General features: G+C 38.7%; 1 protein-coding gene and 1 pseudogene across 3 annotated transcripts in view; one reads left to right on the top strand and one right to left on the bottom strand.

Annotated features, from left to right (window-relative positions):
* KLF8 (Kruppel like factor 8) overlaps nt 1–13,792 on the bottom strand; it is a 66,012-nt gene that overhangs the window by 12,375 nt on the left and 39,845 nt on the right. The window lies entirely within an intron of this gene.
* LOC116541703 lies at nt 4,725–6,205 on the top strand (annotated as a pseudogene).

The raw sequence follows: 13,792 nt of genomic DNA, 5'->3' as shown, positions 1-13,792 counted from the left end.
AGGACCTTCATAAGAACCAAAAATCAGGTGACCACTCACAGTACCTGGTTTTAACTTCACATCGTTAAAAGAGGCACTGAAAGAGTGTAGGAACGAGTCTTGAATCGCCAATACCACCCGTCACTCATCCCTCCGCAGTGACCGCATGGTGTGGAGAGAGAATCTGTGTGCTTCAGACAGGGAGAGTATAGCACTTGTGAGACATTGTATTAAACTCAGTGCTGCCGTGTCACAGCGGAAAACAAAACTGGGCTTAACTCTGCAGACTCCCACCCATGGAGGGAATATTTAAACTAGTCCTAGCCAGAGGGGAATCACCCATCCCAGAAGTCAGAACTTAAATTCTGGGCAGATGCACCATTATGAGCTAAAGTGCTCTGGGGCCCTGAATTAACTTGAAAGGCAGTCTACGCCACAAGGACTGCAAGTCTTACATGAGTCCTAGTGCTGAACTGGGCTCAGAGCCAGTGGACTTGGGGGGAGCATATGACACCAGCTGGATCAGATAAGGCAGTGGTTATAGCACCCCTTCCCCAACCCTAGGCTACACAGCTCACAGCTTCAAAAGAAACCCCTTCCTTCCACTTAAGAAGAGGTGAGAGCAGAGTAAAAAGGGCTTTGTCTTGCATCTTCGATACAAGCTTAGCTACAGTAGGATAGGGCATCATTCAGAGCCACAAGGCTTCTTTTCCAGGCCCTAGCTCAGGGATGACATTTCTAGACACACCCTGAGCCAGAAGGGAAGCTGTTGCCTTGAAGGGGAGAACCCAGGCCTATTAGAACTCATCATTTGCTAAGTAGAGTCCCTGGCCCCCAAATAACCAACATCAAAATCCAGGTGGCATATTGGGGACCCTGAATGAGACTCTGAGACTTGCTGGCTTCAGATGAGACTCAGCACATTCCTACCTGATGCCTATGGGGAAACACTCCAGTTCAGGGAAGGTGGAAAGAAAAGTAAAGGGGACTTTGTCTTGCACTTTAGATACCAATTGGTCACAGAGGGATAGAGCACAAACAGGGTGATATTGGGGTCTCCAGTTCCAAGATTATGCTCTTGCATGGCAGTTCTGGACCTGCCCTGGGCCAAAGGGGAACCCACTGCCCTCAAGCGTGAGTCCCAGGCCAAGCGGCATTCATCGTAAGTTGAATAAAGAGGCTTTGGGCCTTATGGGAACATCAGTAGTAGCCTGGCAGTACTCCCTGTAAGCCTGTGGTAGTGGTGACCAAGTGGGGAGGCTCCTCTGGCTGTGGAAATGAAGGGAAGACTGTGAAGAACTGTGTCTCATGGTTTGAGTGCCAGTTCAGTCACAGTACAATAGAACACCAGGTGGATTTCTAAGGTTTTTAACTCCAGTTTCTCGCTTCTGGATGGCACCTCTGGATCTACCAATGGTCTAGGGGAACTCACTGTCCTGAAGGGAAAGATGTACGTATGGTTGGCTTCACCAACGGGTGACTGTAGAGATGCAGGGCCTTGAGTGAACATTGGCAATAGCCAGGTAGTGGTTACAGCGAGCCTTGGCTAAAATCCAGTGCTGTATTAGCTTAAGGACTGACTCAGCACAGTCCCGGTTTTGGTGGCCACAAGGATGCTTATGTCAACCCACTCTCAGGTCTAGCTGGCTTGGAACAGAGACAGAGAGAGAGACTCTGTTCATCTGGGATAAAGTAAAAGAAAAGAAGAAGAGTCTCTGCTTGGTAATCCAGAAAATTCTTCTGGATCTTATCCAAGAACATCAAAGTGGAACCTCTACAATTCTACAAGAACCATAGGGTTTCTGTGCTTGGGGTGCCCCCTAATGCAGAGATGGCTTAGATCACAACACCCAATCCCTTTTGATTATGTAGAAAGCCTTCCTGAGAAGGATGGATACAAACCAACCCAGACCGTGAAGACTACAATAAATACCTAACTCTTCAATGCCCAGACACTAATGAACATCTACAAGCATCAAGATCATCCAGGAAAACATGACCACACCAAATGAACCACATAAGGCACCAGGGACCAATCCTGGAGAGATATTTGACCATTCGGAAAGAGAATTCAAAATATGTTTTGAGGAAACTCAAATAAATTCAAGATAACACAGAGAAGGAATTCAGAATCCCACCAGATAAATTTAACAAAGAGATTGAAACAATTAATAGAATCAAGCAGTAGAAAAAAAATAGTGAGCTTGAAGACAGGCTGTTTGAAAATACATACAGAGACAAAAAAATAAAAAACAATGAAGCAACAACTATAGGATCTAGAAAATAGCCTTAAGAAGGCAAATCTAAAAGTTACTGGCCGTAAAGAACAAGTAGAGAAAGAGAGAGGGGTAGAAAGTTTATTCAAAGGGATAATAACAGAATTTCCCAACCTAGGGAAAGATATCAATATCCAAGTACAAGAATGTTACAGAACAGCAAGCAGATTTAACCCAAAGAAGACCACCTCAAAGCATTTAATAATCAAATTCCCAAAGGTCAAGGATAGAGAAAGGATCCTAAAAGAAGCAAGAAAAAAAGAAATAACATAAACTGGAGTTCCAATACCTCTGACAAGACCTTTTAGTAGAAACCTTAAAGGTCAGTAGAGAGTAGCATGACGTATTCAAGATGCCGAAGAAAAAAAGCCAAACTTTTACTTTAGAAAAGTATATCTGGTAAAACCATCCTTCAAATATGAAGGAGAAACAAAGACTTTCCCAGATGAACAAAACCTGAGGGATTTCATCAATACCAGACTCATCCTACAAGAAATGCTAAAGGGAGTACTTCAATCAGAAAGAAAAAGGGATTAATGAGCGGTAACAGATCATCTGAAGGTACAAATTTCACTGGTAATATTAAGGACAAGGAAAAACACAGAATCAGGAAGAAATCCAAATCCTGAACAGACTAACCAACAAGGAATGAGACAAAAGCCATAATTAAAAGTCTCCCAGAGGGCAGAGGTTGCACTGAGCTGAGATCATGCCACTGCACTCCAGTGTAAGCAACAGATTTATACCATTGTAAGCAACAGACTTGGTCTTGGGGGGAAAAATAAGTCTCCCAGAAAAGAAAGCCCAGGACCTGATGGCTTCACTGTCGAATTCTTACAAATATTTAAGGAAGAGCTCATAACAATTCTACTGAAACTATTTTGAAAAATAGAGCAGGAGGGAATACTTGCAAATTCATTCTATGAGGCCAGTATCACCCTGATACCAAAACCAGACAAAGACACATCAAAAAATGAAAACCATAGGCCAGTATCACTGATGAATATTGATGTAAAAATCCTCAACAAAATACTAGCAAACCAAGTTTAACAACACATTAGAAAGATCATTCATCATGACCAAATAGGATTTATCCCACAGATGTGGTGATGGTTCAGCATATACAAATCAATTAATGTGATACATCATATCAACAGAATGAAAGAGAAAAAGCATATGGTCATTGTAATTGATGCTGGAAAAGTATTTGATAAAATTCAACCTCCCTTCATAATAAAAATCCTCAGAATACTGGGTATAGGAGAAACATACTTCAACATAATAAAAATCATTAATTACAGACCCATAAGTATTATACTAAATTGGGAAAAAGTGACTTTCCTCCTCTAAGATTGGGAACATGACAAGAATGCCCAATTTCACCTTTGTTCAACATCGTACAGGAAGTCCTAGTTAGCTGAGTCAGATGAGAAAAGAATTAAAGGGCATTCAAATTAGAAAGGAAAAAGACAAATTATCTTTTTTTGTGGGAGATATAATCTTATATTTGGAAAAACCTAAAACCTTCACCAAAAGACCTATTAGAACTGATAAAAAAATTTAGTAAACTTACTAAAAAATTAAAAAATTGACATACAAAATCCGTAACATTTCTATATGCCAACAGATGAACAATCTGAAAAAGAAATCAAGAAATAATCTCACTTGCAATGGCTCCAAATAAAATGAAATACCTAGGAATTAACATAAACAAGAAAATAAATTATCTCTACAATGTATATTGTAAAACATTGATGATAGAAACTGAAGACATAAACAAAAGGAAAGATATTCCTTGTTTATAGATTGGGAAAAAAATGTTGTTAAAATGTTTGTGCTACTCAAAGCAATCTACAATTTCAATGCAATCTCTATAAAAATATTGACATTCTTCTGCATAAATAGGAAAAAAAATCCTAAAACTTATATGGAACCACAAAAACCCAGAATAACCAAAGCTATCCTAAGCAAAAATAGTAACATTGAAGGAATCATATTATGCGACTTTACATTATACAACAGAGGTATAGTAATCAAAATAGTGTGGTACTGGCATACAACAGACACACATATCAATAGAACAGAATAGAGAAACCAAAGATAAGTCTATACATTTATGGTGAACTCATTTTAGACACAGGTGCTAAGAACATACATTGGGGAATGGACTGTTTCTTCAATAAATGGTGCTGGGAAAACTGGATGTCATATGTAAAAGAATAAACTAGAGCACTATATCTCACCATATACAAACATCAAATCAAAATGGATTAAAGGCTTATGTCTAAGACCTGAAACTATTAGAAGAAAATATTGGGGAAACTCTCCAGGACATTGGATTGGGCAAAGATTTGTGGAGCAATACCCCACAAGCATAGGCAACCAAAGCAAAAATGGACAAATAGGGTCCCATAAAGTTAAAAAAATATTCTCCACAGCAAAGGAAACAATAAAAAAGTAAAGAGATAACTCACATAATAGGAGAAAATATTTGTAAACTACTCATTTGACAAGGGATTCATAACCAGAATATACAGAGTTCAAAACAACTCTATGAGGAAATCTAATAATTCAATTTTTAAAATGGGCAAAAGAGCTGGAAAGACATTTATCAAAAGAACACAAACAAGTTTATGAAAAGGTGCTCAATATCACTGACAATCAGAGAAATGCAAATCAAAACTACAACGAGACAACATCTCGAGGTTTCTCAGAAAACGAAGTAGAGCTATCACAAGATCCAGTAATCCCATTACTGCGTATATATCTAAAAGAAAAGAAATCAGTATATCAGTGAGATATCTGCACTCTCATTTTTATTGCAGCACTATTCACAACTGCCAAAATTTGGAAGCAACTTGAGTCCATCAACAGATCAATGGATAAAGAAAATGTGGTACGGGAGCTCTAGGCTGGCGTCTCCCCACGAGTTGCCAGTCAAGTGCAGGCGGCTAAGGGTGCACGAGGAGCTGCCCACCTGTTAGGCGTTGGCTCCGTCATTGTGTCGTGACAACTGCTCTTGTAGCCGTTTCTGAGGCAGCGGGTGCGGCCTTTTTAGCCCTGAGCAGGCTCCGTGGCTGCGTGCGGGGCTCTGCTAGTGCCGACCCTTCTCTCCGCGGACCCCACGCCAAGTAGCGACCCTGAGCCGACAGCCAGAGCCCCCGGTAATGTCAGTCTCGACGGCCCAGCACCAGCCCATCAAGGGGATCCTGAAGAACAAGACCTCTACAACTTCCTCTATGGTGGCGTCGGCCGAACAGCCCCGCGGGAGTGTCGACGAGGAACTGAGCAAAAAATCTCAGAAGTGGGATGAAATGAACATCTTGGTGACATATCATCTAGCAGACAAAGACTACGATTTAATGAAAACAGACAAACAAAGCACTCCTTATGATAGGTATTAATTACAATGTGCTTGTCATACTAGCATGATAGGTGATGAAGATGCAGGTAGTGATACAGAGACCACCTTAGCTAATAAATTAGCTGCTGCTGAAGTCTTGGAGCCAAAGTATCGGACTCAGGAACAAGAAAGCAGTGAAGAGGAGGATAGTGACCTCTCAGCTGAATAACAAGAAAAAGAGCGACAATTTGAAATGAAAAGGAAGCTTCACTACAACGAAGGACTCAGTATCAAACTAGCTAGACAATTGATTTCAAAAGACCTACATGATGATGATGAAGATGAAGAAATGTTAGACTGCAGATGGAGAAAGCAGGAATACAGAAGAATCAAATCAAGGATCTACTTCAAGTGACCAACAGCAAAACAGATCACGAAGTTCATAGAAGAAATTTGTTCAACACTGCAATTGTTTATTAGATATAAACCCTGTTACTATGATACATTGCTTCTGGTTCTCCATAATTCACGACTTAAGTACCAAAATGCATACCAGTTATTATATATTGCCAAGAATTAAATGATAGTCTTAGAGACTGATTAGACTGAAAATGTCAAATTGATATATATATATATTCTTGTGCCTAGTACTTTACCATAAATACAGTGTAATATCATCAGTCCAAAACTGCATTACTTTTGTAAAAATGCTGGTTAATTTGTATATTATATAGCTTTTTATGCTTTAGAAGTTAAATAATATGTTTGAGGTGGAACTAATTTATCTTCATCACTCTAAATGTGGTGGCAGTTATCATAAAGTTTCTTGATTTGTTTTTTTTAAATGAAAAGCCAATTGAACAACAGGATATATAGACTGATAAATATTCAGGCTGAATAGTATTTTAACACTGGTCTTCAACTTGATTTGTCTGTTTAATTGAAAAGGATTATAAAGAATCAATATCGTGAAAATGGCCATACTGTCCAAAGTAATTTACAGATTCAATGCTATCCCCACCAAGCTACCAATGACCTTCTTCACAGAACTCGAAAAAAATGACCTTAAACTTCATACGGAACCAAAAGAGAGCCCACATAGCCATGTCAATTCTAAGCAAAAAGAACAAAGTGAGAGGCATCACACTACCGGACTTCAAGCTATACTACAAGGCTACAGTAATCAAAACAACATGGTACTGGTACCAAAACAGAGATATAGACCAATGGAACAGAACAGAGGCCTCGGAGGCAACACAACACATTTACAACCATCCCATCTTTGACAAACCTGACCAAAAACAAGCAATGGGGAAAGAAGTCCCTGTTTCATAAATGGTGTTGGGAAAACTGGCTAGCAATGTGCAGAAAGCAGAAACTGGACCCCTTCCTGACACCTTACACTAAAATTAACTCCAGATGGATTAAAGACTTAAACATAAGACCTAACACCATAAAAACCCTAGAAGAAAACCTAGGCAAAACCATTCAGGACATAGGCGTAGGCAAGGACTTCATGACCAAAACACCAAAAGCATCGGCAACAAAAGCCAAAATAGACAAATGGGACCTAATCAAACTCCACAGCTTCTGCACAGCAAAATAAATGATCACTAGAGTGAATCGGCAACCAACAGAATGGGAAAAAATTTTTGCAACATACCCATCTGACAAAGGGCTGATATCCAGAATCTACAAAGAACTAAAACAGATTTACAAGAAAAAAACAAGCCCATTCAAAAGTGGGCAAAGGATATGAACAGACACTTTACAAAAGAAGACATACATGAGGCCAACAAACACATGAAAAAATGCTCATCATCACCGGTCATTAGAGAAATGCAAATCAAAACCACATTGAGATACCATCTCATGCCAGTTAGAATGGCGATCATTAAAAAATCTGGAGACAAGAGATGCTGGAGAGGATGTGGAGAAATAGGAACACTTTTACACTGTTGGTGGGAATGTAAATTAGTTCAACCATTGTGGAAGACAGTGTGGCGATTCCTCAAGGACCTAGAAATAGAAATTCCATTTGACCCAGCAATCCCATTACTGGGTATATATCCAAAGGATTATAAATCGTTCTACTATAAGGACACATGCAGACAAATGTTCACTGCAGCACCGTTTACAATAGCAAAGACCTGGAACCAACCCAAATGCCTGTAGATGACAGACTGGACAGGGAAAATGTGGCACATATACACCATGGAATACTATGCAGTCATAAAAAACGATGAGTTCATGTCCTTTGTAGGGACATGGGTGAACCTGGAAACCATCATTCTCAGCAAACTGACACAAGAGCAGAAAATCAAACACCACATGTTCTCACTCATAAGTGGGTGTTGAACAATGAGAACACATGGACACAGGGAGGGGAGCACTACACACTGAGGTCTGTAGGGGGGAAATAGGGGAGGGACAGTGGGAGTGGGAAGTTGGGGAGATAGCATGGGGAGACATGCCAGGTATAGGTGAGGGGGAGGAAGACAGCACATCCCACTGCCATGTGTGTACCTATGCAACAATCTTGCATGTTCTTCACATGTACCCCAAAACCTAAAATGCAATTAAAAAAAAAGGATTATAAGAGTTACTGTTGCATTTTCTTGTCCATTACCTTTAAAATTCCTGTTGAGTTTCTCTGTATTTATAAGGAAAGGACTGAACTTTTTCTCACCATAACTAGCTTTTTCCCCCCAAATAAATTATTAGGTTAAACTTACACTAATATCTGCTGGGTTTTTTTTTTTTTTTTTTTTTTTTTTTTGTTCACTGGGCAGACTTCAGAGCAATTTTTTAAAAAATAAATATTCTAATGTAGCTATCTCGGCATTCCCCTTAGATACTTGTCTTAACCTGCTTTGATTTCCTACTCCTTTCCATATGAATTCGCACATAATCCTTTACCTTTTAAAGGATCGTTAAGATTGTCACAACATTAGGAACTCTTTCTCTCACTCATTTGTCATTTGCTGCAATATTGAAATTCTTATTTTGATCATCAATGCCTATTAATTCTTCCAAAAATGAAGAAAATAGATTGAGTAGTAGTAGTACTATAGGTGGGAAACACAATTTAACTGCTGAATTTTTATACCTGTCTGATTTACAGCTTGCTGATTAAATTGCTATTTGTTTGGTGCTTAATCAGACTTAGGAAAACAACTGAGGGTTTTGCTTTATTTTTTTTTTTTTGGCATGAGGAGAGAATTGTATGCAACCAGTGATATCATTATTCCTGAATGTACAGACAGAAGTATTCCTAGACATCGTTTAACTTAAAAATTTTAAATTGTCCCCCTTTAAGGGAATACGATAATGTATACTGTGACAAACGTACTTTATTCTTCTAACATAGCAATTACTTGGAATTTTTTCCTGAAATGCACTGCAGGAAAGCCCTGTGTGTCTCGGTTTAGTAATGGTTTTATTTCTAGCCATACAACTGATGGATTGTATATAATTTTTCTTAGTACCAAAATAATCTGTTATATGAACAAACCTCTAAAATAATTTCAATATAGTATATATAAAAGAAGGTTTTTATTAAATAGCTTATCTTCCACTTGCAAGTTTATGGATATATCAGTATGTCTGAATAAAAAGTGGGATAACTCTTTGCTGTTAGAAGAATGTGCTTATTGTTTTGATTTTTTGGCTGGGATATAATCGAAGTACTGCTGAACCGCAGGTGCAGTATTCTACTAAACATTTAAGCTAGTGGTACCCCTGATTTCGAAACAAAACTGTTTATCTCTGCTTTCTGAATTTAGAATGTTGGAATTACCTGTTTAAATCTGTTTGGGGGATGCAGAGATTAAGTCTGTACATATGTGTGCACGTATATTCATGCACCCTCTGATTTTGGTTTTCTCATTTTTGAGTTCTTAGAAAGTATCCACATACCTTTCTTTTTTGTTTTCTTTTGGTAGAAGTAGCTGTTGTACAGTGAAGGATAAGACTTTAAACAGTTGATTCTTTTTGTGTTTTCTACAAACCACTTTTTGAAATTTACATCATAGGCAAACTCATTTTCTGGCTTTTGGAAAGTAGATGATTATTTCAGAGGAATAAGACATGTCAAACAGCATGCTCAGTAGGATTTTAGGTAGTCAAATGCAGCTAGAAAAAGTATTTTCAAGCCGTAAGTTGCTAACTGATATGGTATGAATTAGTCAAATTATGATTCAAGTTAGATTTTCCTCTACAGAGATGGATCTGAATGTTTAGTTCCAGCCAAGGTAGATTTTACTTTCAATTTTTTAATCAATAGCATTTTTTGTGCTTAACTCTTTGGTGTTAGCTTGTCTGTTTTCATTTGTCTAAAATTCTGCAGGGCTGACTAAAATTTGACATAATGGTATACATGGATGGTTAAGGGTAACTTTCAGTTGGAGATTAAAGCTTAAAGCAAGATGCCATCCCCCACTGCTCCTGACACCCCCCGCCCTGCCAAAAAAAAAAAAAAAAAAACATGTTGGCCTGGCACGGTGGCTCAAGCCTGTAATCCCAGCACTGTGGGAGGCCGAGGCGGGTGGATCACGAGGTCAAGAGATCGAGACCATCCTGGTCAACACGGTGAAACCCCGTCTCTACTAAAAATACAAAAAATTAGCTGGGCATGGTGGTGTGTGCCTGTAATCCCAGCGACTCAGGAGGCTGGGGCAGGAGAATTGCCTGAACCCCGGAGGCGGAGGTTGCGGTGAGCCGAGATCGCGCCATTGTACTCCAGCCTGGGTAACAAGAGCGAAACTCCGTCTCAAAAAAAAAAAAAAAAAACAAAAACAAAAACAAAAAAAACATGTGGTACAGATACACCATGGAGAATGAGATCCTATTATTTGCAACAACAATACGGATGGAACTGGAGGTCATTATGTTAATTGAAATAAGCTAAGCACAGAATGACAAAGTTCACAGTTTGCCGCTTATTTGTGGTGGCTAAAAATTAAAATCATTGAACTTATGGAGATAGAGATAAAAGGATGGTTACCAGAGGCAGGGAAGGACGGTGGGATGTCGGTGGGTTGGGGGGCAGTGGGGGTGGTTAATGGGTACAAAAAATAGAGAGAATGATTAAGATCTACTATTTGATGGTACATCATCATTATAGTAAAAAATCATTTAATTGTACATTTTAAATAACTAAAAGAGTATAATTAGACTGTTTACAACACAAAGGATGCCCAATGCTTGAGGGGATAGATACATACCTTTACTCTAATTTGACTACTACACATTGCATTCCTATATCAAAATATCTCATATCTCATGTAATTCATAAATACATAAACATACTACGTACCCACAGAATATGAAAATAAAAATAATTGTTCATACTGATTAGGTTGTAAAGTGATAATATTTGTGATATATTGGGTTAAAATATATATTATTAAAATTTTTAAAAGAAAGAAAATAAAAGGAAACTCTATCAAGAAATTAGGGTTTTCTTATATAGATATTTGGGGGGGACACTGCTTAAGATAGGTTTAGGGAAGATTTTTTCTGGGCAGAAGACATTCAAATTGAGATCTAAAGGATAAGAAATGTCAAGAGATAAAACGATAAGAGGCAAGATCCTGCAGGGCCTTTTGGGATACTCTATTTGGATTCCATTTAGAATGTGATGGGAAGTCCTAGGAATATTTTAAGTAGAAAATGTTATATAATCTTATTTATATTTAAACAAAACAAAACAAAAGCAAACAGATGAGAATCCTCTGGCTACTGTGTGGAGAATGAATTGTAGTGAGAAAAGAAGCCCTATTACAATACAGCAGGGATGGGGGTACTTACAGAATTGTCACCTTATTCCCTAGCAGCTAAGCCCATTGAAAGTCAAGCAGTCAGGGCAAATTAAATAATTCTGTGAAATGCCTCCAAGTGACTGCTCCTGTGGTCACGTACCCACGGCAAAGGTATGGGTCAATTTTAAAACCTGAATAGAATAAGAGCGATTCCGAATCTAAACAAAGTAAGGCTGGGGGCAGTGACTCACATCTGTAATCCCAACACTGAGAGGTCAAGGCAGGCAGATGACTTGAAGCCAGGAGTTCAAGACCAGCCTGGCCAACATGGCAAAACCCCATCTCTACTAAAAATATAAAAATTAGCTAGGCAAGGTGGCACATGCCTGTAATCCCAGCTACGTGGGTGGTTGAGACATGAGAATAGCTTGAACCCAGGAGGTGGAAGTTGTAGTGAGCCGAGATCACCCTAGGCTGAACTCCAGCCTGGGCGACAGAGCAAAACTCTGTCTCAAAAACCAAAAATAGTGATATTCATGTAGACATCAGTTGTCTCCATTCACCAGCCATCTGGCTATCATGGTCTCTTATCAGATAAGGAATTCTCCTACAACACACAAAGCTAAGAATTATAGATATTTTAAGACCATTTTATCCCTTCATTCGGGAAGCTTATACCACTAGCGGGGAAAACAGTACTGAAATCTGAAAAGTAAATAAAAGTAAATTGTATCTGTTATCTCTGTTTCATAGCCAAGAGGTGACACAGGAAAGACAGCCAGACTTTTAGTATTATAAAGCAATTTCCAACCTGCCTACACTTGGGACCTTCTAGAAGGTAGCCACACAGGTTACATTGAAATTCAATCCATAAGGTTCTAGATTAAAATAGTCAAATGGGATCACCTAGTCCAAACCCCTCACAGTTAGGAAATCTATGTTCAAAGAGGTAGGAAGACATATCAGATCCCACGCAGCTTAATTGGAGGGCTGGAATATATATATATATATATATGTAGAGCCAGCATCCAGAATATATATGTATATATATATGGCTATATGTATATATAGTCAGCATCCATCTCCCATGGAAGAGAAGCAAACAAATACATCAGGAAATAAGAATAGTGTCATGGGAATGTTTGAATAATGCAGCCTGGAAATCACTCACCTGTTTAGAGCCTCTAGGTACAACAACTAGGGCCTCTGAGTCCTTCTACACAAATTCTAACACGGCAAATGTAACACAGCAGATGTTTACAAGAAAGGAGGGCTTCCTCCTTGTCGAAAGTGCCAAAGCCCCAATTCTGAGCTTGGAGGAGTCTCCAAGGCAAAGGCACATACTGATAAATGGCAAGCTGCATCTGGCTTCTAGGCAGGTTTCTTTGAATTCCTGGGGTTATAAAAAATTTTTGAACTAGATGCCGGCATTCAAAATCAAGGATATTTCACATAATAATCTTGATTTTTTTTTTTGCTTAACAATTAAATTTACTAATACAGTCATCCCTCAGTATCTATGGGGGATTGATTTCAGAGCCAACCACGTTCCCAGCCCCACCCTCTGGTGGATAATGAAATCCATGGGTACGTAAGTCCCTGATATAAAATAACATAGTAATTGCATATAATCTATGCACATTCTCTCCTAGATTTTAAGTCATCTCTAGATGTACTTATGTTACCTAATACCATGTAAATGCTATGTAAGTAGTTATTATACTATATTTTAAAATTTGTGTGATTTTTTATTGTTGTATTGTTATTTTGTTTTTTTAAAAATATTTTTGATCTGTGGTTGGTTGAATCCATGGAAGTGGAACCCAGGAATATTGATGGCTGACTCAAATCCAGTCAGCTGGATTTGAGTGGCAGCTCTCCTTCTTCAGGTCAGGTATGTGCTGTCCAGTTTGACAGGATTACTACCAAGTCTGTTTTACTTATTTATGTGTACCTTTTTTCTAATGTGAACAAAGACACGTTAATGGTTACTAGATGGTACTAACCTAAAGCTCCAAAAGTCTGCTTTACTTTCACTTAGTTTAAATTGTTCTTGTGCTTTTCCACACTTAGTAAAACCTGTGAGACCCCAGTAGTAAGGAAGGGAGTAATGCCTTAATCTTTGCTTAAGTGTTGACTTCCCAATTAGAAAGACCCACAGTGGCTCATTGGAGATGATGATTATTAAGAAGACACCAGATTTAGTTTAGTGTTTTCCCAGGCCGGTTTTATAAAATTTGCCTTAGAATAGGGACAAGAAATAGGGGTAAAAACCATGAATGGAGACTGTGCCCGTGAGTATAAATGCATAAATGCATGTCTTTGTTTCAAGACTTCATTTTCTGTCTGTCTGTCTCTCTGTCTGTCTCTCTCTCTCTCTCTCTCTGTGTGTGTGTGTGTGTGTGTGTGTGTGTGTGTGTGTGTGTGTGTGT

The sequence above is a fragment of the Sapajus apella genome, unplaced genomic scaffold, assembly GCF_009761245.1.
Source record: "Sapajus apella isolate SASKATOON/1434 unplaced genomic scaffold, GSC_monkey_1.0 scaffold154, whole genome shotgun sequence".
Lineage (NCBI taxonomy): Eukaryota > Metazoa > Chordata > Mammalia > Primates > Cebidae > Sapajus > Sapajus apella.
This window is presented reverse-complemented; position numbering and strand designations above follow the sequence as displayed.